The following is a 27025-nucleotide window of genomic DNA, read 5'->3' on the forward strand; positions in this document are numbered from 1 at the left end:
AATAAAACCCAAAGAGTGGTACGTTAGTTCGAGACCGTCTCCTTGCAGTGTTTGGTGGCAGATCGAGGGCAGACAGTGCCGCCCTGTTCTCGCCAGAGTGGCGGGAAGAAAATGTAAATGATCAGTTTTTAAAACTGCCAAACAGTGCGCTACTTCAACCACTTTGGCATCTGAGGGTGGTTGCCTCGCCCGACTGGTTGCACACTGCAGACAGCATTCATAGTTTGAAGGTGTTAGGTGTATCTTGTCTAACGAGTGATGTTTCGGGTGCTGTGAGTGGGCAGACATGCTCTCCAATCATGTTGGGCAAACGAGAAGCTGCACCTGTGTGCGACAGCTAGCACTGATTTACAATGCAGAGACTTCGGGGGCGAAGGGTGAGGGCTGGCAGTGTTACATGTGTTGCTTTCCCAGAGAATTGGTGGTTGAAAGGTGCACCACCGTCTAATGTCTTAAGAGTTAACTGTTGCGGGTTATGCATCACGGCAAGAGATGCGGTCCGACATGGCGCGTTGAAAGAGCTATTAAACACGAGACATCCTCTTTCAAAGCCACAGACACAAACGTTTTTCAGACGCATCACATATAGCATTACATGCATACATACATTGATAAGCCCATACTTTATTTGTGGAGTGCCACCTATGAACTCCAATGCAGAGGTGAGAAATGCCCAGTTGAAATACAGAGCAGGTAGACAGAGGCAGCTTGAAGCTACTGGCAACGCCCAGCCCTTCCGAGGGACACTCTGTGGCAGGTGATAATTGTTCAGAACACAACCCCTTAAGAGGTCAGTCTTGGTGTGATAGACAGAAAGTCCACATGTATGTGGAAGTTTATTCCATTGATTTAGTATTTATTTATATGATTTCATATTTATTACGTATGTAATGGTAGCCGAGAACTGGTCTAAAGCGGCACCCCTTGTGAATCTCCTCTGTTAAGGAAAGACAAGCTCTAGTGTCAGACAGTTACTCACAACGCAAACCATTGAGGTCCATTTGGGTGAGCTATGTTCTGACACCAGAAAGGTGTGGTTTGCAGATACTTACAGAAACAGCTTAGAGGTGGTCAGAAAGCATACTTGGTTTTATGAGCACCCGGATGAGGTACACCCACATTCCAAAGTCTGATGACATGAACCAGGATGAGGCATACGCGTGTAACTAGGAATCTGTCTGAACACACCCCAATTGAGTGTTCAAAGGAGACCAGTTCAGGGACAGGCCGAAGTCCATGTACTAAATGGACTAAATAAATAAAACAAAGATGGAGTAGACAATGAAATTATAATCGGACAGTAATGACTGTTAAAACCAAAACATTTAAAATAAATTTAAACCATTATGTTGTATGCAAACAATGTATACTTTGGATAATATCCCATACAGGAAGTCTGGACATTCTATTCAGGACCATCTGTAACGCATACTGAAAACCACCAAGTGTGAAATAGCAAGGAAAACAATAGCTGAAAAGAATGATCACAGTTTTCAGGAGGGGGCCAGAAACAACCACGTTGGTTGGGCAAGTCAAAGGGGCGCCTTCACTGCACTAATGAAGCTGGCTCTCAGTACAGATGTTTTTCATCGATGTAGAACATTTAGAGTAAAAAAACACCACAGCGAGGTATTCTCATTTTCTACAAACACAAAAGCCAGACAGTGGACCAATTAGCCTACCATAGGCACCAACTCAGAAGGTATACCAAATACTTTTAACAGAGAGATAGTTTTGTGTGCAAACTTCAAAAGTGCCCTCTGTCCCAAGGCACCACCCTTATCCCTCAGGGTCAATTGTATCTGTACTTGTATCGAGATTGCACCACATTCCAAACCATATACGTTAAACTTAAACGTAATGTGCTCCTTCATGTCATATATTCATTTTATTCTTTTCATGTGTCAGGCAATGTTGATTGTAGGGTATAATAACGTGATCTGATAGTCACTCAAAACCTCCAGGGCATCTCTATGTCAGGGCCAGAGCCTTGCATACCTTACTAAGGCCGCCAATTCACCCAGAAACTCCTAAGCATTTCGCAGGTCCCGCCCGATGCTCCTTGAGTGACTATCAGATCACGGTATTGTACCCTACAATCAACCTTGCCCGACACATGAAAAGAATAAAACTAATATATGACATGAAGGCGCACATTACTGAAAGATACACCAAATTAGCCAGGCTAATTGATCTATATGATATCACGGAATTCACAAATGCCCTGAAGAATTTCTGCTTACAGAATGAAACGCGTTGGCTTTTGTTTTTCTAAAAAGAAAGAGAAAATAAAAATAATAAAAGACATCCGAACAATCTCGCGAAAATGGACTGGTTGTGATTTAAGTTGACAGTATATGGTTTGGAATGTGGCGTTTTCTCATTTTCTGCATGAATGGGGGCTACTCCTGCACACGCCCGATACCTTCACACTTGATGAGCAATTTAATCTGCAAGGGACTAAGGCACTACATTTGAGAGGGTGATGTGTATTATACTCTGGAAAGCTGTGGAAATATGATTTGTTCTATGTTGAATTTTTTCAATGGAGGACTCTTTATAAAAAAAATTCCACCATGATTCAAAGGATATCTCTATGACGAGAGAACTGTGGTAAGTACCAAATTGCAAGGGGCCTAGTAGTAAGGAGTATGTCCACATCAAATAATCGTGCACTGTACTGGCTTTCGAACGTTAGAGGTTGATGGGCTATTAAAGTTCTCTCTCCATGATGTACCACCATTTTCTTATGTGGTCTGCTTCATCCTGCGGTGGTAGGCCTTGTCACTCTCCAAGCTGCCTGGCCTGCTTATCTGGCCTTTAGAGCAGCCATTTCTGCCAGTTATTCCCGAGCAGTGATAGTGCAGTGGAGAGTGGGGGGATGAGAGGGCAGCAGCCTTTCCTCATTGACGTCACCCAGACATGGCTCCTAGAGGTTATATTATCTTCCTGAGTCAGACACCAAATGTTTGACAAACGACAGATCAGGCAGCTCCCCATGGGTCTGCTGTGGACCACATGAGCCCATGCGGTGATGCTTCACCCCTGCTCTGTCTCATCACAATGCTTCCTTCACTGCCGGGCCGAAGTCACTGCTCCTTTCGCACCTGTACCCACACAGCGAGCACTTCACCAACACACACTCTCCTTGGCCAGGCAGCTGTGAAGTGTTTGCCGAGGGCAGCAGCACCGTGGATAGAGTGGATGGGAGGAAGGCAGGGTGCGAGTTTGCCTTTTACAATATAAAACGTGAGGGAGTGCTGCACGGAGGAGGAATCAAGCAGGTTTGGACTTAACTCACACGTCTGAGGCAATTTTCATCAGGATATTGGGTCTAGGTGGTAGGTTTTCCTTTTCAGCCACCTCTTGCAAAGGGGTGGATTATCTTTATCTCAATCTGCCTCAAGCTGGATGGGCATCTGCATTATAGCATTTGATTTGAGTGTCCTCCTGGGATGGACTGGCCCTAACTCTGTAGGGTTGGCCCAGAGAAGACTTAGGACTAGTGCTAGTAGAGAGTACACATTCATTTTTATTAGCATTTCTAAGGGGAAAGGTGAAAAGATGTGCTGGTGACTATACTTCTTTGCTAAGCCCCTCCATTTATGTTATCATGTGATCAAACACAGTCCTATTACAGGCACACCATAGACCTCACATGCGCAATATGCAAATGGGGTGATGCCCTGAAACCGGTCCCAGAATGCTTGTTTCTGTTTCAGGGAGGACCTGGCTTGGCAGTTTGGGCTGGACTTTTCCCATGAGGAGCACGGTTAAGACTGATTTTCATATGGCTGGGTCCAAACTGGAGTGGCGTGGTGTGCAAAAGATCTTGTGATTGTCGGTTAATGTATGCTTTGTTCAGCATTCCTTCAATGATTTGTTTCTTTTGATTTTGTCTCCCTAAGTAGGAAGAGTATGCGCCGATGTGGGTCCTGTACTCACTGCGCCACTGGATTCCAGCAAGCCTGGCTGATGTGGGATGATGCCCTGAAACCAGTCCAAGGCTACTATTTTCCGGGTTCAGGGAGGAGATGGCTCAGCAGTTCAGGCTGGACTGTTCCCATGAGGAGCAGTGTTAAGACTGATTAGTATATGGCTGGGTAAAACTGGGGAGGCGTAGTGAGCAACAGAACGATGCATTAAAAGAAGATCCCTATGACTGGGGGGGGGTGTTTGTTTGCATTGTTCAGCATTCTGTCCATCATTTGTTGCTTTTGCTCTCATGATCTACAGCATATGCTGCTCAGATTAACTCACTAAACTATCTTTTCTGATGTTGGCTCCTTTGTGAATCGATGAAAAATATGACAATTCCTGGCACTGCTTCCTAGAACTGCATTCATTGGGTAAACTGTAAGATTCCTGCATGCGTTGGCAAATCTGGTTTGCATGTGATTCAGGTTACACCGTTTGTTTGGATGAGGGATTTCACAACCTAAGTATATTGATCGAATGTGCACTGAGAAAAACACACTTTGCAACTTAAATGTCCATAGAAACCCTCTTTCCTGCACGTGCTTCTTACGGACACTTGACACAGCTCATCTTCAATTTGTATGATATTCGTATCAAAAAACCTTCAAATACTTTATTGCAAATCTTTATCAACATGCAGTGGAATAAACAGCTAAGCCAACACGTGTTTCGCAAAAGTTTTGCTTCTCCAGGGATTTACAGAATTTGTTCCAAAGAAATTTCTTTCCAGTCTCCTGATAAGGGGTTCCCAAAATTCCTCTTAATCTAGTGCTTCATCAAATAGTTTCTTCCAATTGCATAAAGTCATGACGGTACTTTTACTGATGGGCAGCTACTGCCGAATTATGCCACTGGAGGAAACTATTTGATGAAGCACTAGGTTACAAGGAATTTTGAGAACCCTCTTATCAGAAGATTGGAAAGAAATTTCTTTGGAACAAATTCTGTATAGCCCTGAAGAAGGAAAATGTTCGCGAAACATGCGTTTGCTTGGATGATTATACCACTGCATGTTGATGAAGATTTGTATTCAAGTATTTGAAGGTTCTTCGATACAAATTTCATCCAAACAAAAGATGAACTTTTTCAAGTGTCCGTAAGAAGGAAGTGCAATAAAAATAATTCATATGGAAATTTAAGATGCTAAATGTGTTTTTCTTAGTGCATGATCAAATTTATGGAATTTTCCCTGAAAGGAAAACAGGGAACTGTGAACTAGCGCCAAGCAATTTCTCAAATTTTCCTTCCTGTGATTCTATATTGATTGACCGTTATTAACACCCACTACTGTCATCAGCTGTAGTTTATAGGAATTATCTGCATTTTATTCATACCACTGATGCATATTGTTTCCGCTGGAACAATCAAAGGTAGAATGTGCTTTGTCTTCTTTATCAATATTTGTTTTTCTGTTCACTATACGCAAATCGTGGACTCTGTGCTATGTATGTGCCCAGCAACCATTCTATTTTCTCTCTGTGAATAATACTAGAGATAGCATTTAGAAGAAGTATGGAGCGAAATTATACTTTGACCATCAGCACAGCTTTAGTTGAACAGTCACACATCCTTTCCAAGAGCTAAAGTGATTCTCTTGCACTGAATGCATCACTCAACTGAACGTTGCAACCTATCTTTTGGATATAATATAATTACACATTATCTTCCAAACAAAATGAAATTACCAAAACCCTTCACACTTGCTTTGCTGTCCAGTTTCTATGCCACATAAATAATTGGAAGCATATTAATCTTGATACTTCTTCTGGGTACATGCATCCTGGCACTGCTCTGGGGATACTTTTAGTGGGATCTCTGTATCCGCACACTGCAATTGTGAAGTCAGTTCTGTAACTTTGTACTGGGTGCACTTTCAAAGACTCGCCCAGTGATGCCACTATATCTAAAATAATTTCCCGTAGCTTAAATGCCCATACTTTTATTTCCATAGGTACCACTTCCCAATTTGCCCCCTGTTCAAGTGCCAAAAGATTTCACTTTTGTCCCATGAAAATGTTGTCAATTGACGCTGGTCATATCAAATTGGAGAGCTATAAGCTGCATAACACTGCTAAAATAACATAGGACAGTTTCGGTCAATTGTTTCCTGTTCTGCAAGTGCTTCAAAGTAAAAAAAGGTACTATCATCTATGTTATTTAAAAAAATAAATGGATGCTTAAAGAGTACACTCTGCAAGTAACCTAATTTATGAAATTCATTTTCATGTCAAACTAAAAGTCTGTTCATGGCGAATTGAAAAGTAATATCCAGCATGCATTGTTTAATTATGGCATGTATTATCACCTCATTTTGTGAAATTTACTATACAAGTTAATGGCTATAAACATAAAAGTTACATCTAAGCATATTTGCTTACCTCACTGGGTGTGGAGGTAATATTTCCTTCACTAATGCTGTATCTCTGCATCAGATCCCCTGTCACTCCTCCGTTTATTATAAAATGGGTCCATCCCTGATTAGACATGTTAGATTTTGGAGTTTCGTGGTCTCCTTCCGTTGACTTTGCAGTCAAGTACTGTTGGTTTTGACAATAAGCCCAATCGACTCCTCCAATGGGGCAACAGTTTGGTTTCTCTGATCTCTCTCTGTCATTTCGAACTTTGATATAATGCAAAGTAATGAAAAGTATAACGCAGAAAATAAATATACTAGCAATAAAGGATATAGAGATAATTAAATAGGAGTTGAGGTTGCTGAGGTTGTTTTCATTCCCGTCTTTGAGCTTATATTCTGATTTTAGTTCAGGGTTATTTTCTAACAGTGACACTGTAAGTGTTGCTGTTGCAGAAAGGGGTGGGGTCCCATTGTCCTTCACTAGGACGATAACTTTGTGTCTTTCCAGATAACTCTCTCCCAGAGGGTGTCTGAGGCTGATTTCACCTGTGTAGAGACCGACTTTAAAGAGTGTTCCCATTGTGGAGTCTTTCAATTCATAGGACAGCCAGGCATTGTATCCAGAGTCAGCATCAATTGCTCTTATTTTGGCTAAAATGTGACCAGTGTTTGCAGACCGTGGAACCAATACTGTGTCTGCTGATCCAGCACTTCCAGATCCCGTCTGGAAAATGATTGGTGGGTTGTCATTTGCATCTTGAATGAATACGGTCACATTGGTGAGGCCACTCATGGAAGGTGACCCATAATCCTTTGCTTCAACACGGAAGTGCAACACCTGTAGCTTCTCATAATCAAAATTGTGAAGAGTATTAATGACCCCAGTCTCTGGGTGAACTGAGAAGAGGCTGAGAACAGACACAGCGTCCGCGCTGTTTTCTAACAAGGAATATCTAACGCGGGCATTGTCACCTGTGTCCGGGTCTAGAGCTGAGACCTGGAGAACCTGAGATCCGGGCACATTATTTTCTGGAACGGTGATGACATAAGACGGCTCTGAGAAGGCGGGAGGGTTGTCGTTCACATCAGACACAGAAACCACAATGGTCTTCATGGCAGAAAGTGAGGGCGATCCCCCGTCTTTGGCAACGACTGTGACGTTGTACTCGGAAGCCGCCTCGCGGTCTAGAGGTTCCTTCACAGACAGGGAGTAGTAATTCTGGTATTTGGACTCCACAGCAAATGGGAGGTCACTGGGAATCTGGCAGCGAACCTGCCCATTTACTCCAGAATCCTTATCAGTCACTGTGAAGAGGGCGATGACCAGTCCAGGTTGGGCATCCTCTTTTACTTGACTAGACATGGAAGTCACTTCCACTTCCGGGGCGTTGTCATTGAGATCAATAATTTCCACCAGTATCTTACAGTGAGCATTCATTGACAGGTAACCCCGGTCCTGAGCCTGCACGTGGAGTTCATGCACATTTGATTCTTCAAAGTCCAGGGACCCAATAATTCGAATTTCTCCATTCTCCGCATCAATGGCAAACAGGTGTTTTATGCTGGAAAGGGTACGACTACTGAAAGAGTATATTATTTCTCCATTAGCCCCTTCATCTAAATCTGTGGCATTTACTCTTATTAGCAGGGTGCCAGCTGCTGTGTTCTCCGGCACCTTTACCGTGTACACCTCGCTGTCAAATACAGGAGGATTGTCATTCGCATCCTGAACAGTAATTATAATTTCTGACGTACCAGATCTCTTCGGGTTTCCCCCGTCCACAGCTGTAATGGTCACGTGATGCTCAGCCTGCTGCTCTCTGTCCAGCGGTTTCTTCAACACCAGCTCAATAGACTTACCTTTGCAGTCACTGCTTGCAGTCTTTAAACCAAAAAAGTCATTGTTGTTGACTCGATAAGTGCAAACACTGTTTGTACCGATGTCCGGATCAAACGCTCCCTCTACTAAAAAATTAGCTCCCGGCAGAGTCGTCTCAGCGATTGTAAACCGGCTTTCACTCGCCGGGAACACGGGCGCGTTGTCATTAATGTCCACAATCTCCACCTCCAGGCGGTGAAATTCCAAGGGATTGTCCATCACCGCCTCCAGGCTCATCACACAGGCGGCGGCGCTGCCACACAGGGCTTCCCTGTCCAGTATTTCTTTCGTCAGTAAAGCCCCGCTCTTCATACTTACCGTGAAATACTGCCCCTTGGTTTTATAAGTCAGACGGAATTTCCGTCCGTACAGATCCCTCAGGTCCACGCCCAGGTCGCGCGCCACATTCCCCACCTCGGTGCCGGCTTCAGACTCCTCCAGCACCGAGTAGCGGATCGGCCCCTCAGCCCGTCCTCCGCAGCAAAGGAGCCAGACCGTGAAAACGGGAATCCAGGGCAGAATCCAGTGTCTGGCGGCAAAACCCATCCCACGGAGCCGGTGCCTCGGCCAGCGTCCTCTCCTCCACAAGATGCTGCAAATATCAGCTGCGAAATCTGACAGACGTCCTCACGCCAAGCATCTCCCGACCACACCAACCTCTGGCTGCTCTGATACGGCAGCAGGCTCGAAGAGCAGGAGCATCACAAAAGAACATTTTAAGACACCATCATTACTTTGCAATGAACAGCGGCATCTAGTGTCCCATTTGTATATGCAGGGAAGTATTTAGTTTCAAATACTTCGAATGTATCTTTCTTTGATAAAGTATTTAAAATAGGTATGAGATCAATGTATTTGCTCTTTTGCATTTACATTTTACAAAACAGAGTCATATAAATAGGCCACAAGGCACACACACACCCTTTAAACATAACTGGCTATATGATACTGATCTTTCTTGAGTATATAGGGAAGCATTTCACGCGAATATATTTTGAGGTATAGTAGTTTAGTACGTCAAGACAGGTTAATGCAATACTATCCAAAGGGTGGCAGTTCCGCTCCAGGCTGTCTAATTGCTTTGTTTGGTATCAGATTAAAGGCACGGTGCCTGTTCCGGTCAGTGCGGTGGGCAGCACAATTAAAGGGTCGGCCTGTAAAACTACCAAAGTCTTTCAACAGGGCGCAAACGTAACAACCACGACTTTGGCATTTTAGGTGTTAGCCTCAACTGACGGGTGGCCCACGGCAGGCAGCATTCGTAGTTTGAAGGTGTTTGGACGTAACTTGTCTTAAATGTGAAGTGTCGGGTGCTGGACCTTTTCTAGGGCGTCATGACCAGGCACGTTCCCAAGTCATGTAAGGCAAACGAGAAGCTGCATCTACGTGGGCCAGGTTACCTAACAATGCTTTACATTGCAAAGGCTCCGGAGGGAGGGAGGTTGGAAAGGTTACATGTGTTGCTCTTCAAGAGAAATGCTGGTGGAAAGGTGCACGACTGTCTACTGCCCTAACAGTAAAGTTTTGCGAGTTATGCTTCAGGGCAAGAGATGAGGTCCGCTGAAGCCGCAGAGAGAGTGACCTTAAACAGGACACATCCACCATCTAAGCCACAATCATACAAAAACATTGTGGACTTATCACAAATTTTACAAACATACATTAATAAGCCATTACGTATTTGGCGGAGTGTCACCTCTGAACTCCAATACGGATGTATCATTCAGCCAGATGAAATACAGAGCAGTAGAGAGAGGCAGCTTAGAGCGTCTAACACCGCCCAGGTCCACCCAAGTGAAGTATGCGTAGCAACCAGCGGAAAATTGTTCAGAACACAAACCCTAATGAGGTCAGTCTTGATATATAACTCACATAGCTACATGTATATGAAGCTTACTCAATTAATGTATAGGGCGAGCTGAGAAATACTCCAAATCCGCACCCCTTATGAATCTACCCTGTTGAGGTATCGACAAAGTCTAGTACCAGAATTTTACTCGCATGCAAACCCCTTTGGGGTCCATTTGGATGAGTAATGTTCTATAACCACAGCACCTGACAGCTGGAAGGTGCGGTTTCAAGATATGTACAGAAGTAGCTTAGAAGTAAAGACAGGTCAAACCCTGCCTCTTTTAGATGCACGTGGGCTGAAACGTGGCTTTATTCTGGGTCTGAGGCGCTGGGAAGCCCTGTTTGGTAAGCTATGCACTATATAAATAATAAAAAAAACATATTTCCTTGGATCCAACTTTCAATCAATGCAATACAATTAACCACACACGGTGTAAAAAAGAATGCCAAAACTGCAATTATAAACCACACATTAAATTAAAACCATATACATCATAAACAGTCATCAATACATATGTTTAAAAAGACAGCAAAAACTGTCCCTAATTCATAAAAACAATGTTAATAGATAATCAAAATAAAGAGACAAAATCAAGTGACAAGTTAAATATCATCAATAAACCATTAATTTGATTGAATCTTTATCGCAGTCATTTCATATGAAAAAGTTTATGACGCAATAGTTCCTCGAATTTAAAATCACAAAGGCATCAACGAGTTTCGGTGTGCATGTTAATATAGCACAACCTTCATCAGTAGTTCTTGTAATAATTGACTCTTTTCGAAGAGTATGTCAAAGATTAAACACATTACATGTATCAGATTTTATATATATATATATGTATATTATTCATCACTATCCCTATCTATCATAATTATAAATCGCATAGTATTGTCATTGCCTAATACAAAACATTTTATTATAAAAACAAAATACATCAGAAAAACTCATGTCATTACAAAATATTTATCAAATATTTATAATTACAGTTGGGTTTAGCAAGAGACTATGCTTCACACCACTCATTCCATCCTACAACTTAAATGATTATGACGTCCAAAAGAGATCTGAACCCCAAAACTATTATTTATATCATCATGAAATTTCTCAAAGTCAGGGTCTCACTCATCTATTCTAATAGAAACTCCTCCGACTGCCTCAATCTTTTTAATACCAATATTTACAAAGGCTATGTTTATCCTGCTGTGTTGCCAGGATAGATATATTTTTCAAAAGTTATATTCATATATGGACATATTATAATAGTACAAATCTGATTGCTCCAAGAAACTATACAAGGCAAAATATATCTCTCTCACTGCCTACCTTAGGAAGCGGATCTAAGGAAGCAGAGAATGTTGTCCATCAAAGATTGTTTATCCCTTTGAACCTCTTATAGATATACAACATCTAAATGAGAACAACAACCATATAAAACCAATTAGGTCAAAAGTATCTATACACTACCCATCTTGTGGATAGAATAACATGATGACCCCACCTGATAATTTGGAGTGCAAATACAACAATAACTTCACCACTCGAGAATAGGGGATTCAGTGTTCAACAACATCAGAAGCTCACATCAAATAGGTGGAGTGAGAAGGCTCCTTATTAACTCTAAAGAAAATATATATATCATTAAAAACCAAGGCCCCAACGAGCTTCGGATCGCTGTAAACTGAGTCCCATATAGAACATTTAAAAAAAAACTTAGACCCTTGAACTAAAAAGCGGAACTTATAAGTTAATTTAACATACCTTAATAAGTATGTATTTATAATCCTCTTGTGCACTCCTTCTTTAAACTTGTTCACAGAACATACTTAAGGGATGCGTTCCTAGTGAAACTGGAATGCTCGTGTCTCGCTGTAAATTAATGGGAGACAAACAGGTAGAAGCGGGAGGTTACCGATAGTGGCAAAAACACTACCTATATTGAAATTCACGGAATTCTCAACTACTAGCCCCTATGTGCTTACCTTAGATACAGGTAATTTCTCGTAAATTGTTAACGTCCGAAGCTGCTCCGCGATCAGAAAGTTCTATAGCCAAAACGGACCAATGTTTAAATACCCGCTCATAAATGTGTAACGCGCTTCACCTGCAGGTTAATGGTGCCTGACTTGTGACCTCATCATTACGGGCCCACTACATTAACACCTTGGCTGCTATGGCTTTTCCCCTCCTGTGCTGGATCCTTTGTTTCCCCATTGTTATTGACGAGCTCAGCTCGTCATAAGCACAGGTCCAGTGTGCCTCATGACGAGCTGAGCTCGTCATGAGCAGCGAAGGGGTTAATCAAGTCTCTTCTTGCTGTAGCCCAATAATAATGGAGTTGGAAGAAATACTACAAGCAACAACAAGACATCCTCATTAAATACATTTAATTATTTGAAAACATAATTAACTTTTTTTTTGGCCTTCTCGTGATCTTGCTATTTTAATTAAATATAAATTCCATAGGAGTTAAACTAGACTGGCAGAATTATAATATCTCCTCCATCCTAGTGTCAATCAAATACCGTGAGCAGCATGTTAATGCCAAAGCCTCAATATACGTGGGAGTCCTTCTCACGGCGAACCTGTGGTATGCCGGCCAGTACGACATCCACAGATTCAGTGCGTGTCGGATGTCACCATGTAAAGATAAGCATCCCCTCTTTTTGGCACAGTATATTAAAAGAGGGGGAGGCAATCATATCGGGCGCCGCGGAAGGACGAATAGGTCCAAGGAGGAACCAGACCGAACTACTCGGTCTCTTTCTCTGCCAGGCGACCCCTGAGGCTTTTTACAAAGAAATAACATATAAAGCTTGAGGGAATCCCCCTCTAACAGTTACAGCGCCTTAGCGTGCGCTACACATAGCCAAAGTATGACACAAACACTTAATTTAAGTTTACTATAATTTAATTTGCACCTTATCACATATCTCATTGGTCCTGAGGAAAGCCAGCTTAGAATTCAAAGGCACTGGCTGAAACATGTAGACCACACTGGACGCTGGAGGTCATCATAGCACTCCTTTTTACGTCCCCTTGCCTTTTTAACCTGCTAACAGAGGCCCAGTTTATTAAAAATTGTTAACCCTCGGGTGCTGGGACCTCTTGTATAGCATTTTAAACTTCACCTCTCTCACTTTTTCACTGCACACTCAGCAATATACCAGCTCCGCAGTCACCTGGCGTTGCAGCACACCTGGGGCACATTCGGTGCCACTGTGGTGGGCCCGATGATGAAGCATGCCACCGACTAGGTCGGTGGGTGAGGGCTTTATAAGGAAAACAGTGCTTTTTTCCTTATTATTATTGTCTGACGTACCAGAGTCTCCTATACTCTTCCTAAACTAGCTAGTCCTCATTGATCTATACCATGTAAAGATAAGCATCCCCTCTGTTTGGCACAGTATATTAAAAGAGGGGGAGGCAATCAATAGGACGTGAAAAATGCTATGTTGTCAGGGGTTAATACATATATTAACACCAACGAATCATACACATTAGCTCCTAAGTGCTTATAAGGATAACAAGCCTATAAAAAAATCATTTTTGAGGCCCACGGAGATATGTGCCTCATAAGAAATCCATCGGTAATGGTAAATATAGATAATAAATCTGACTAGCCTCTTAGTTTTAACCAGTCCTCAGAGTTCAAGCCAGTTCTAATGGTGTCAAGTATGGATATATACCACTGTTCTCGATTTTTTCTCTCAACAGTGATATCCCCACCTCTTTTGCTACCTGTAATTCTTGCAATAATAAACCACTTAAACTCTGTACAGGAATGACCTGACATCAAAAAGTGGTGTACTAATGGGGCATTTTCCTAGTGGTTTCCAATAGCAAATTTGTGTTCAGATAAATGTAGCCGAAGTTCCCGTCCCGTCTCCCTCACGTAGCCTAAACCCCCACGTAGCCTAAACCACATGGGCAGATGAGAAGGTAAACTACATTTCTGATCCTATATTTATTAAGGTTAACCCTGGGCAAAGCACTACGCTACGCTTGTGTAGTTTGCGAAGTTTCAGCTACTTTGTGAATTGCACGTAGCACAGTGCAAACCCGTGTCGCGCAGTGCAGCAGTCATTCTTTGCTTGCTCTCGGTCCTCAACGTCAAGTTGGTAACCGCGAGCAAGCAAAATGACATCCTGGTGAGATTCTCAATGCGGGAAGGTTAGGTTTCTCATTGCGAGTGGTCGCGTATGCTTGCGACCTATCGCAATGAGAAACTATCAGTCCGTGTTGAGAAAGCAGCCGCTCGAGTAAAAATCTACTCGAGTGGCAGAAAACTGCAGCTCGTACTGTGTAAGATGCCGTTTTCAATGATTGCACAGTGCTGGATGCTTGTCCGCACTGTGCAATCATTGAAAACGGAATCTTGCACAGTGCAAACAGGGTACTACGCAGTCCGCGTAGTGCTACGTGTAGCTCGAATAGTGCTCGAATAGTGCGAAGTGCACTTCGTGAACTAAGCCCAGGGTTAATTAAGATCCTTAGCCCATAGGGTATGGTTCTTATATATGGCATTCTTTCCTTCTAAGCATTGGTCACAAATTATGCACCCTCCGCATTTCCAGTTACCTATTGCTCGCTTACCTTCATTGGTGCCTTTTGTTCCTACTCCTACTTCCCTATATGTATGAACCAATTCCTTCCTGAGATTGTTATTGTGTTTAAGAGCAAATATGGGGCGTTCTAGGCTTGTTTCTTCATTGTCATTGAGAATACCCCAATTAGAATGAATGATGTTCTATATTTTGTTGCTAAAACTTGAGAATTGGCTCACAAAAACAATTTTCTGGTTAGTTGTTTTATCATTTTGTCGGTTCGTACTAGAGTAATTGATCATACTATCATGGTCATAAAATCTAGCCCATTTAAAAGAATGATTTATTAATCTCTTAGGATAGCCTCTATCTTTTAATTTAGATTTAAGATTTTCAGAATGTTTATAGAAATCAGTCAGAGTAGAACAGTTTCTTTGCAACTGAACAAACTGTCCAAATGGTATATTTTCTTTTTGGTTCTAGGATGGTAACTTGCATAGTGTAATAATCTTTTAAACGCCATAAACATTTAAGTTGTAGGATGGAATGAGTGGTGTGAAACCTAGTCTCTGGCTAAACCCAACTGTTATTATAAATATTTGATATTTTGTAATGTGATGAGATTTTCTGATGTATTTTGATTTTTATAATAACATGTTTTGTATTAGGCAATGACAATACTATGTGATTTATAATTATGATAGATAGGGATGAATAATATACATAATAAATATATATATATATATATATATATATATATATATATATATATATATATATATATATCCCTCGAGAAGCTGCTCGAGTGGTTTACCCGCCTTCAACGTTGATGCCGTTGGTGGCAGAAGAGGCCACCTCGTAACATGAGAATTCCTCTATTCCGGAAATGATTCACTGGATTCAAGGATGGCACACCAGGAAAAGGGCTCAGAAAACTTTATTGTGCACTAGTTAGCAAAGACGACGCGTTTCGGCGCTATGCCTTTATCAAGTGACTTCCTGTGTCTCTAATTCCTCTAGAAATACGTTTCAATGTTCATAGACATGAAAGAAATACATTGTAATTCATGTTTTCAAATCAGTGTTGTGTGACATTATTCAAATACAAATTGATAATTCATGCATAAATCATGTCACAAAATCATACCAATAAATTTCGCCCCAATAGAAAATATCTATCTATTTAAACAGATTCGGGGATTAAAAGACCGCATTGCTAGAGACTTTTCAAAGCATGGATGGGCTCTGTTAAAAATATACATATGTGTTTCAGCTCCGTCATTTCAGCATAATCATACAGAGAAAGGAAACATTACGGCAGAAGCATTTCTATCGGTATATGCAAATAATGATTAGTGCGTGAAAGTGCCAACTGCATTATGGGCAATAGAGGCATTTTGGTACTAAGCAACATATAAGCACAGTACTAGCCTGATGTCAGCACTTAATATAAACAGTGGTTACTGCAAAATGTTTGCCAACACTAACTGCCAATTATATGTGCTAGTCATGAGTATACCATGATTTTAACAATCAATTTATACATGAAAATTAATCAACATATATAATTGCATGTTCGCATTAAACCAACTGCCACATATTTTTTTTCAATAAAATAAGAAGTATACTTCGTATTTCCCTTGTGTATTAAGGAGTTATCATTCCGATATATTATAGCCTAGATATTGCTGCCACTATGTTATAGCCCAAACATGTTGTCTAATAATTATTGGTCCCGTGGAGACACAGGTTGTATTCCATATCTATGTGCTAAGGATGGGGTGGGTGAAGGGACAGTGTGAGTGTGTGAAAAAGCATGTTTACTGAAGTGTCTAAAGTGTGTGATACAGGTTTGCGGGCGGCCAGTACTTTCTAATGAGGCTCCACAATTATGGATATTGCTCATTTATTCATCCTAAATAGGCGTCGCACTGACAGTGCCCATTTCGAATTAGGAAATCATTATCCTGTGTCCATTAAAAGTGAAAATTAGAAGCTTACAGATAACAAATATTGAATTAAAATCCTGACATACTTCTGTTCAGGAATTTCCTAATACTGGTTCATGACATAAGAGGGAGATGCAGTTTTTTATAATCCTATGTGTGTAGCCAGTTCCTCCCCACTATTCAAGCCTTTTGGTATTTTGCAATCTAGATCCAGGATAAACCTGGATTCACGGATCCTGAGTTGTTTCTCCCGATCTCCACCCCTTATGTGTTGAGGTATTCTATCTACACCAAAAAAACGTAGACTGCAGTTATTGCTGTCATGGTATTCCGTGTAGTGGCGCGCAACTGGATAGTTATGATCCCGATTCGTAATAGCACGCAAATGTTGCAGTATCCTCTGTTTAAGTGGGAGTTTAGTACTGCCTACGTACTGAAGGCCACAAGGGCACTCCAGCACGTAGACAGTAAAATAACTATTGCAATTGATGGTATGTTTTAGTAGGCGAGTCGGTTTAGTGCCTATGGTGTATTCTTTGCAGTTCCTGCCATTTTTGTCTGCTTTGCACATACCACAAGTGGTTTAAAGCGAACATGCAATTATATATGTGATTAATTTTCATGTATAAATCGATTGTTAAAATCATGTTATACTCATGACTAGCACAATGCGGCACGTGTTCGGTGTGCAGCCTAACAATGGAAGGAACACATTTCACGGATGGCAAGAAACATTGGCGCCATGATGACTTCACAAACTGTAAAACCAGGTATGCAGTATATGCCATAGTATGTCCCTGCAAAAAAGTGTACATTGGGAAAACTACACAAGAGGTACGCCAACGGATAATCCAACACAGATCCCGTATTAACAACAGTGTACTTACAGCGCCACTGGTGTCCCACTTCCTGACTAATAATCACTCGGTCAGTGATTTGAAATGGACAATTCTATCAGTTGTCAAAAACATTGCTGGTGCGGGAGGTGATCCGTCTGCACGCCTGGCACAGAATGAAGCATATCTCATTTTGAAATTTGACACCTCAATGTCAGGATTGAATGACCTTAACGAACTAAGTAACCTCTAAGTATCCGGTCTGTCACGGTAGATTCTGCGGCGTGTGTCTGCTTTGGTTCTGTGCTGCTCAGATGACCATGAACATGAAACGTAATATGACCAACATGACCACCCCTAACAAGAAAGACTCCATTTAGATTCACCGAAACTATATGTCCCAATATACACCGGGACTGCAGTTTCTTTAAATTAGAGAAGACACGCCCCAAACGTAATCACGTGTTTTACTCAGGGAGAAGACGGATGCCGGACTGAAGCAATTTGAAACCCGCTTCCAAGTAAGTTCTTTGCCAAGAACCATTTTTATAAACATAGTAATAACCTGTCTGTAGAAAGTGTTTAACAGCGCGTCCTCTGTGTTTTCAGCTAGCAAATTTGTGCGCCGGCTGCCGCCTCCCTACGCATGCAGCCGTGCAGAACTTCCTACGATCATTAAGGTAGGAAGTCCGAATTCAAAGTTGTAATCCCACTAATCCGCACACTCAGACAGGCAGTAATTCCAGGTTCGCTTTTATTGCAGTGGTCATGTGTAAAGATATGAACACCGAATATTAAAACGATCCGGCACCCGCCTCCCGCCCATAGCACTCATCAATGAGGTATGTCTTGGTTTCAGGGGTCAGGTAGTGGAGCATAAGTCGGGCAGTAAGGCAGCATTTAAAACGGATATTTCTGATTTTATCTGTTTACAGAGTACAGCTAACGGGGGATGGCCCTTGAATTTCTAACTGCCACCCATTACGAATAAGGTAACCAACCATAAGAGTGTTTGAGTCTGGTAGAGGTGAGGTCCCTAGAGGCAGTCTTCTTACTGATACCAAATTTTTAATTATTCACAGCGACAGCGACCCACCAGTCCGTGTCCTGAGGAGAACCCGTAGAATCAAATTGGGTTCGAAACGCGTTGACCTTCCATCCAAGATACAAAACAGACAGGGCTTGATAGGAATGAAATAATACATTTGTAATCACGCAGTCTATCATGTGTTATTCCTATTATTAGAACCCCATTATAAATTACAATATGTATCTTGTGTTGGTGTCACAAGTAGGCGAATGTAACTTTCAGTTTGTCCACTTGTTTATTGTTATTTAGGACTGGTGCCTCAAAATCAAGTTGTCTGAGGCATTGCACAGTTGTCTTTGTGATTTTATATGACAATTCTTTTGTTTGTTTGTGACAAGTGTATTTCACTGCACTAAATGTATGTTTGTATTTGTTAAATATATTTGTGTTCTTTTGATGACATAAGAAAAACATTTTTCAAAAAACTGCTTTATAAAACATGAATCAATTCAACATAATGGTTGTCCAACCTAGTAATTTATTTGACTAAGCGATGTATCTCTTGTAAATTTAACCTGCTCGGCCACTTGTTGTTGTTTATCCAATAGTAGCGATCCAGGCCGGTCAGTGATAGGACCCAAGCCTTTTTTGTTTTTTCTAGCACATATAATTGGCAGTTAGTGTTGGCAAACATTTTGCAGTAACCACTGTTTATATTAAGCGCTGACATCAGGCTAGTACTGTGCTTATATGTTGCTTAGAACCATAATCCCTTTATTGCCCATAATGCAGTTGGCACTTTCACGCGCTAATCATTATTTGCATATACCGATAGAAATGCTTCTGCCGTAATGTTTCCTTTCTCCTTATGATTATGCTGAAATCACGTAGCCGAAACACATATGTATATTTTTAACTCATACAATCACGCAGCCCATCCATGCTTTGAAAAGTCTCTAGCAATGCGGTCTTTTAATCGCCGAATCTGTTTAATAGATGGATATTTTCTATTAGGGCGAAATTTATTGGTATGATTTTGTGACATGATTTATGCATTAATTATCAATTTGTATTTGAATAATGTCATACAACACTTATTTGAAAACATGAATTACAATGTATTTCTTTCATGTCTATGAACATTGAAACGTATTTCTAGAGGAATTAGAGACACAGGAAGTCACTTGATGAAGGCATAATGCCGAAACGCGGTGTCTTTGCTAACTAGTTCACAATAAAGTTTTCTGTACCGTTTTCCTGGTGTGCCGTCCTTGAATCCAGTGAATCATTTCCGGAATAGAGGAATTCTCATATCTATCTATCTATCTATCTATCTATCTATCTATCTATCTATCTATCTCTATATATATATATATCTATATATCTATATATATATATATATATATATATATATATATATATATATATATATATATATATATATATATATATATGAGAACCAAACTACATATCCCAGGATGCAGTCTGCCAGGAGCTACAAGCACACACACCTGCAGCGGGGAGGTGGAGCCGTGAGACCGCCCCAGAGGGAGGGGTCCCCCCAATGAGGTGTAGGACTGTCCCAAAAGGAGGTGTCAGCGACCCAGAGCCCACACGAATTGCCAGCAGCCTGTGACATCGGCACTGAAGACGGCCGTGACGGCCAGAAACGTGTCAGCCCATACAACATAAGCGCATCACGGACTGCAAGGGAAGGTGCTGTAGGTTTTAATAAAAATCCAACCTGTTCTGAATCCGGAGCTGTGTCCCGCTTACTTTCGACGGAGGGTGAGCATTGGATTGTGTATGTTTCCGGTTGGCTGAGACCGGTGGGGCACGCACTCTCGGTCTGGTGCACCGCACCTCTTCAGCAGAATGAAACTTTGGACAGTACGAGGAGTACAAAGGTGCGGCGCCCCCCCAGCGAAGATATTGCCTGCGGGTGACCAGTTTTCGCGATGGGGAGAGAGGAGGTAGCATTGCGCTACCCGATAGGATAAAGACACAGGTGGTGACGGAACAACACTTTCCTGGTTACACTACTAGGATGTATGAAGCGGTGCCAAGTGAATGGGACATCTCGGGATGTTTGGGACTCCGCTATTAAGCAGGGAATCCACACCAAACTACATATCCCAGGATGCAGTCTGCCAGGAGCTACAAGCACACACACACCTGCAGCGGGGAGGTGGAGCCGTGAGACCGCCCCAGAGGGAGGGGTCCCCCCAATGAGGTGTAGGACTGTCCCAAAAGGAGTGGTCAGCGACCCAGAGCCCACACAAATTGCCAGCAGCCTGTGACATCGGCACTGAAGACGGCCATGACAGCCAGAAACGCGTCTGCCCATACAATATAAGCGCATCACGGACTGCAAGGGAAGGTGCTGTAGGCTTTAATAAAAATCCAACCTGTTCTGAATGCGGAGCTGTGTCCCGCTTACTTTCGACGGAGGGTGAGCATTGGATTGTAGATATATATATATATATATATATATGATCAAGTCCGGTTTCCCAGACGAAACGTGTCATGCTGCTACCCATCTGTGGAATAAAGGCACTTTAATTTCGCACCATCCCTCGTTGTGGTCTGTACCTGATTTTGTGTTCGCCTTTGGTTTCACGCACCTCAGGATTGTGGAGATATATATATATATATATTACAGTTCACATCCTCCGCATAGTCGCCGGGACACCAGGACAGTGGTGCATTTCAGGGGCAGAGGTAGCCCTGTATCCAAAAACTTGGTACCCGTGACCAAGGCGATTTCTTCGCCGAAACGCGTTGTGGTTTTTCCTTTGCCCGTATTCACGATGCAGCAACTGGAACAATAAATCTTTTTGGAAAGCGCAAAGAGTGATTGGAGTGATCTACTTCTTATCGTAAGAGAGTGCATTTGCGTAGCCGTGGCTACGCGCTGTGAACAAATATATATATATATATATATATATATATATGATCTGATATATGTAATGATGTAATGTGTTTTATAATTTTTGACATAGGCACACATGTTTATGTGCTACTCTTCAAAAAGAGACAATTATTACGAGAAGTCTTGATGAAGGTGCTGCTATATTAATGTGCACACCGAAACGCGTCAACGCCTTTGTGATTTTAAATTCGAGGAACTATTGCGTCATAAACTTTTTCATAGGAAAACACTGCGATATAGATTCAATCAAATTAATCGTTTATTGATGATTTTTAACTTGTCACTTGTTTTTTGTCTCTGTTTGTTTTGATTATCTATTAACATTGTTTTTATGAATTAGGGAGTTTTTACTGCCTTTTTAAACATATGTATTGATGACCGTTTATGATGCATATGGAATAAATGTATGTGTTGTTTTAATTTATTGTGTGGTTTATAATTGCAGTGTGGGCATTCATTTTTACACAGTGTGTGGTTGATTGCATTGCATTGATTGATAGTTGGATCCAAGGGAATATAGTTTTTTTATTTGTTACACATTTCTTGCACCCTGTTCCTTGGAAATCTGGGCCTCTCCCTTTACTTCAAACTATATAAATAATAAACAAACATAGGTAAACAGAACACACACTTTTTATTATGAGCATCTGAATGAGGTACACCCAGATTCCGAAACCTTTATGAAATACATCCGGATGAGGCATGCAGGTGTTGCTGGGAACCCCGATTGAGTGGTCTAAGGAGACCAGCTCAGGAACAGGTTGGCGACATTGAACTAAATAAATAAAATAAGGATGATGTAGGCAATTACATTAAAATCGAACGGTAATGACGGTTACAACCAAAACATTTAAATTAAACCTATGTCCATCTGTTGTATGAATATTTAATGTATACTTGTGATAATTCCTCCAAAGAGGAAGTCTGGACATCCTGTAAAAATAAAAGCTATGGATTATAAAGAGGGCTCCCAGTTTTATGGTATTTATTTTTTTTAACATTTCCGTCTGTATTTATCCATATTTATTCTGTGGTTAGTATTTATTTACATTTATTTAAAAAGGAAATTGTAGAACAAAGTTTTGATATATCAGTACCCTATTTATGTCCTCTTTACAGTGGAAAACTGAACCCCGTCACCACTTCTTTCTAAAAACATAGTTACAAAGATACAACACAAAGGGAAAAAGTTAAACACATATGTATAAATAATAAATATAAATAAAGGAAACTAGGCCAACAGCTATAGGTTCAGATAGGTTTATGCAGATGGGTAAATGGGTTACAGCTTTTAACAAAGAGATCCTTTTGTTACTTGCTGTTAATAAATTGCAAACCTTCTAATATAAGACTGTGAGCTATGAAGGGCCTTGTAAACCTTGCTGTGTTATGTATTGTATTGTAATTGTATTTATATAGCGATTACTACCCTTGATAAGGCATTGAAGCGCTTTATTATCCAGTAGTACACTACTCCGGAACTAACTCACAAAATCAGGGATTGTGAATTGCATGACTTTCCGTGGTGGTCACATATTAGTAAGGAAAACAATATTATTTGACTAGAGGTGAAAGAATTTTGTTTGCCATTGGTACACATGCATATTGTCTTGTCACTGACCTAGCAGTACTAAAAGAAATGCAGTCTTCTTCATAAAAACATATTAGAAATATCAACATAAAGGCTCATTTTGAACCATCGGACTGATGATTCACATTTGCAGATTTCACTGCATCCTAAGATACAGTAACAGTGAAGAAACTTTTCTAGGCAAAGGTAGGCAATTGGCCTCTCGGTAACCGGTAATGCAAACAATGTCAGATGAGAACATTATTTCAGTGCAGGCGCGCAATGCCCATTGGGGTCAAAGGGCTTTAGCCTCCCCAGTTGTGTGTGTCAGCCCAGCTGAGACAGCTTCCCAGCGCACACACAGCCACACCCCAGGACTTCTCAGGTCTTTAAAACACCATTTACTTATTAATGAGCCTTTGTTGTACTTTCACCCCTTCTTAGAGCCCCTGCATCTTCACTCTTCTGATTGCTGGAAGAATTAGGCATCCCCACCCCCCCCCCTAGAAATTTCACCCTAGTTGCGCCTCAGTTCAGGGTCACTGAAGGATATGTTGGTCTGAGACCCCAATAGAGAAACCGGAGCCAGAGAAGGCGACCCTGCAGAATTAAACTGAATTAGAGAAGCACTTATTAAAATAAGAGATTGGTGAAGCACTATATATCGAACATGGCAAGGGGACCATCGAGTAAAACAAACATAAGTTAAAAGGTGCTGCACACCACACATGGTGTGCCACACTAACTTATTTTTATTGGGAGACAGAGAGCGGACAATCTTTTCTATCGCAATAGTGAATAATATTATTAAATCAGGCAGTAACAAGTAAAAGAAAAGTACTGAAAATGATTTTCCAGACATTACACCGTATGAAAAACATTTTATTATGCTGAAACCCTTTTCCTGTTTACATACATGTACATTAGTAGTTCTCCAGTGCTACCGAAGCCGTTTTTGTCATTCGTGCTGAACTAAAAGGATAACAGAACATGAGCATTTTGTTAACATATTTTTGCAGCAAAGTAACAGGCGTGCTGCTGAGAATCACTTCTCCCTATTTTATTCCTACGTGCACTTGCGATAGCCGTATCCTACACCAAACCCCAAACCTTCTTACTGAAAGCTGAGACGGAGTAACGTAATCTTCCCTGCCCCTTTCATCCTTCATCTCCTGGGGCCTGTAATCAACGGACCCAGAAGCGCAGCAGGTGCCCCATTTGTAGCACTTCAAGGTGACTCTGTGTCACACTGTGCATCCTGCCGCACCTCTGCTCCAAGCCAGGAACAAAAGGAGGCCTAATGGCCCCTGAACATCAACTCGGCTGAAATACGATAAGCCCTCTCCCCGCCAGCACTTGGACAGACTGGTGTGCTCCTCGAAGACCACAACAGAGATAAACCTATATATTGGCATTTTTCCGTTTTTATATATAAATGCAGACAAAGGAAAAATATTTTTCCATCTGCATTTATATGTGAAAATCCGTTTAAACGGAAAACCGGGAGCCTTAATTATAAAAACAGGGCTATGCAGGACCCTTAATAACACACACTGATAACCACCAAGTATGACATCTGCAGAAAACAGAGTGACTGAAAAGTATGATCACAATTTACGAGAGCAGTATAGGAAAACCATATTGGCTGAGCTGGTGAAAGGGGCGCCTGCAGTGCATTAATGAAGCTGGCACCCAGTAAAGATGTTTTCCAACAATGCCGAAAGTTTAGAGTAAAAAAGTCATCAATCACAGCGAGGGATTCTCATTTTCTGCATGAATAAGGGCTACTCCTGCAGATGCCAAGTACCTTCACACTCGATGAGCAATTTTGTCTGCAAGGGACTAAGGCACTACATTAGAGAGGGTGATGTGTATTATACTCTCAAAAGCTGTGCAAATATAAATTGCTCTATATTGTACATTTCACTGGAATACTCTTCATAAACAGAATTTCCACCACCATGCAATGAACATCTCTCTGGCGAGAGTAATGTGGTAAGTACTAAATTGCGGAGGTGAAGAATTAAGGCATTTGTCTACATCGAGATCACACACTGAATTGCCACTACATCCTTAGAAGTTCATGGGCTATTAAAGTTCTCTCTACATGGCTTGCCACCATTTTCTCATCTGTCCTGGCTCATACTGCTGATGTTGGTTCTTGTCACTCTTCAGGTTGTGTGGCCTGCTGCTCTGGTCTTCAGACATTCCACTCCTGCCAGTTATTCCCTATCACCCACACTCAGGGCCGGCTTTAGCGCTGGTGGTGCCCTGCGCCACTATGTTTATTGGCGCCCCCCACAGGCGCTCCTAACAGACTCCCTCACTACTACCCTTTAACATTGCCCTCACAAGTCTCCATAAGCACTCTCTCAGATGTATTTAATAGCGCCACTCATACCAGTGTAGGTTGTCAGAGCACTTTGTGTCACATACACTACACAGAGACAATCAATTAAAGGTGTGTAAATCAGTGTATAGGAAATCTATCTATATATATAAAAACAAAAGTATGTCTGTTTGTCCTTTATGCATTACTACACCATTCATCCGATCGCCATGAAACTTTGGGAAGTTGTTGAGTACACTCCCGCGAAGGTTTCTGGCAACAAAAAAAAGAAACATTTGTTAAATATCGGCCCCCCAGGGCCCTCAAATCAAAATCTTTCCAAAGCTGAACGTTTACAGTTTCAGATGCGACTCGCTTTTGCAACGACACAAGCACAATCGCTGCAAGTGTGTGGACTAGATTTGGAGAATCTGTGCTTCTCACATGGACAACTGTATGTGGCCAGCTCACGCGTCGGAAAACCTTCTGATTTATTTGTGTACGCACCAGACGGAAAAACAAAAAATACTGTGTATCCACAAGCACTCGAATAAATAAACAGAATTAAAACAACACTTTAAAATGTTTTCCATATTAAAATGAATAAGTTTCAATAAAAATGACACAATGTAAATTGAATGCTATCATAACAAGTTTCCTTAAATTGTCTTTCTTCTGAGATCGCAGCAACGCGCGACGGGTAAGCTAGTGTTACATAATACAGAGGACTACAAGGTTTTGGAGTTGCACGTCATCCATACCGGTAGACAGTATAGTTTAAGAGTGCCTGGTCTGTAGAAGCACATTCTCAGAATTTAAAACATAACCCAATGGTTGGGAGTTACATTTAATAATAAGGATGTTTTTTTTTTTAACGAAATGAACCCTTTTTAAAACATTAGAATAATGAAAGATGGAGGAAAACATCATAATGCTTTAATCTATATCGCAGTTTGCATGCAGCTCTTTGATGTCAGTTATTAGATAACTGTTCCAAGTTAGGATTGTAACATCTACACTGCTAATAACATAAGGAGCTCTCTTACAAAAGCACTGACCTATTTAAACTGTATGCACTTTGTGATCTGCATGGTACACATTATTGACAGCAGGCACTGTACTACCATAAAATGAGTTAAAACTTCCACTTGACAAAACTCCTCTCTCCGGCAAGAACATTAATCAATAAGGTATCTTGACATTTTTATTTTTGTAGTAAAATTGTGGAGGCCAGCAATGCAGCAGCAGGTGGTTTTAAATCCATAAAATAGTTTTAAAACAGGTGCCCCCTCGAAGAGTCAGCACCCCGTGAGTTGACACCGGTCGCACAGCCCTAGAGCCGGCCCTGCCCACACTGTTGCAGAGAGCCGGGGAGGGTGAGGCAACATCCTTTCCTCACTGACGTCACCCAGACACAGCTCCTAGGGGTTGTATTATCTTCCTCAGTCAGATACCAAATGTGCACAAGCTACAAATCAGCCAGGCTCTGTGTCTTTGTTGTGGCAAACTTTCTTATGGCAATCTAGATAACTTGTTCTAAGTGTCAACAAAATGTGGAAGCTGTGGGGTGGTCTCACCCCGATTTCATGAGCAAATAACGCTGGGATGCGATTAGTGGTACTAATGATTGGACCCTCTTTATTGTATGTATTGTAATTGTGCCCGACTCTTACAATGGATTGTTCTGTTTTAACACTAACCGCCCGATTCATCAAAAAAAATAGCGCACGCAAAGGGCCAGATTCTGAGAATCTGGCACTTTGCGAG

At 41.4% G+C, this 27025-nt stretch overlaps 1 protein-coding gene across 5 annotated transcripts in view; it reads right to left on the reverse strand.

Annotated features, from left to right (window-relative positions):
• Window positions 1–27025, reverse strand: part of LOC147702773 (protocadherin alpha-C2-like) — an 868304-nt gene that overhangs the window by 456618 nt on the left and 384661 nt on the right. The window lies entirely within an intron of this gene.

This window comes from Lissotriton vulgaris, chromosome 7 (genome assembly GCF_964263255.1).
Source record: "Lissotriton vulgaris chromosome 7, aLisVul1.2, whole genome shotgun sequence".
NCBI lineage: Eukaryota > Metazoa > Chordata > Amphibia > Caudata > Salamandridae > Lissotriton > Lissotriton vulgaris.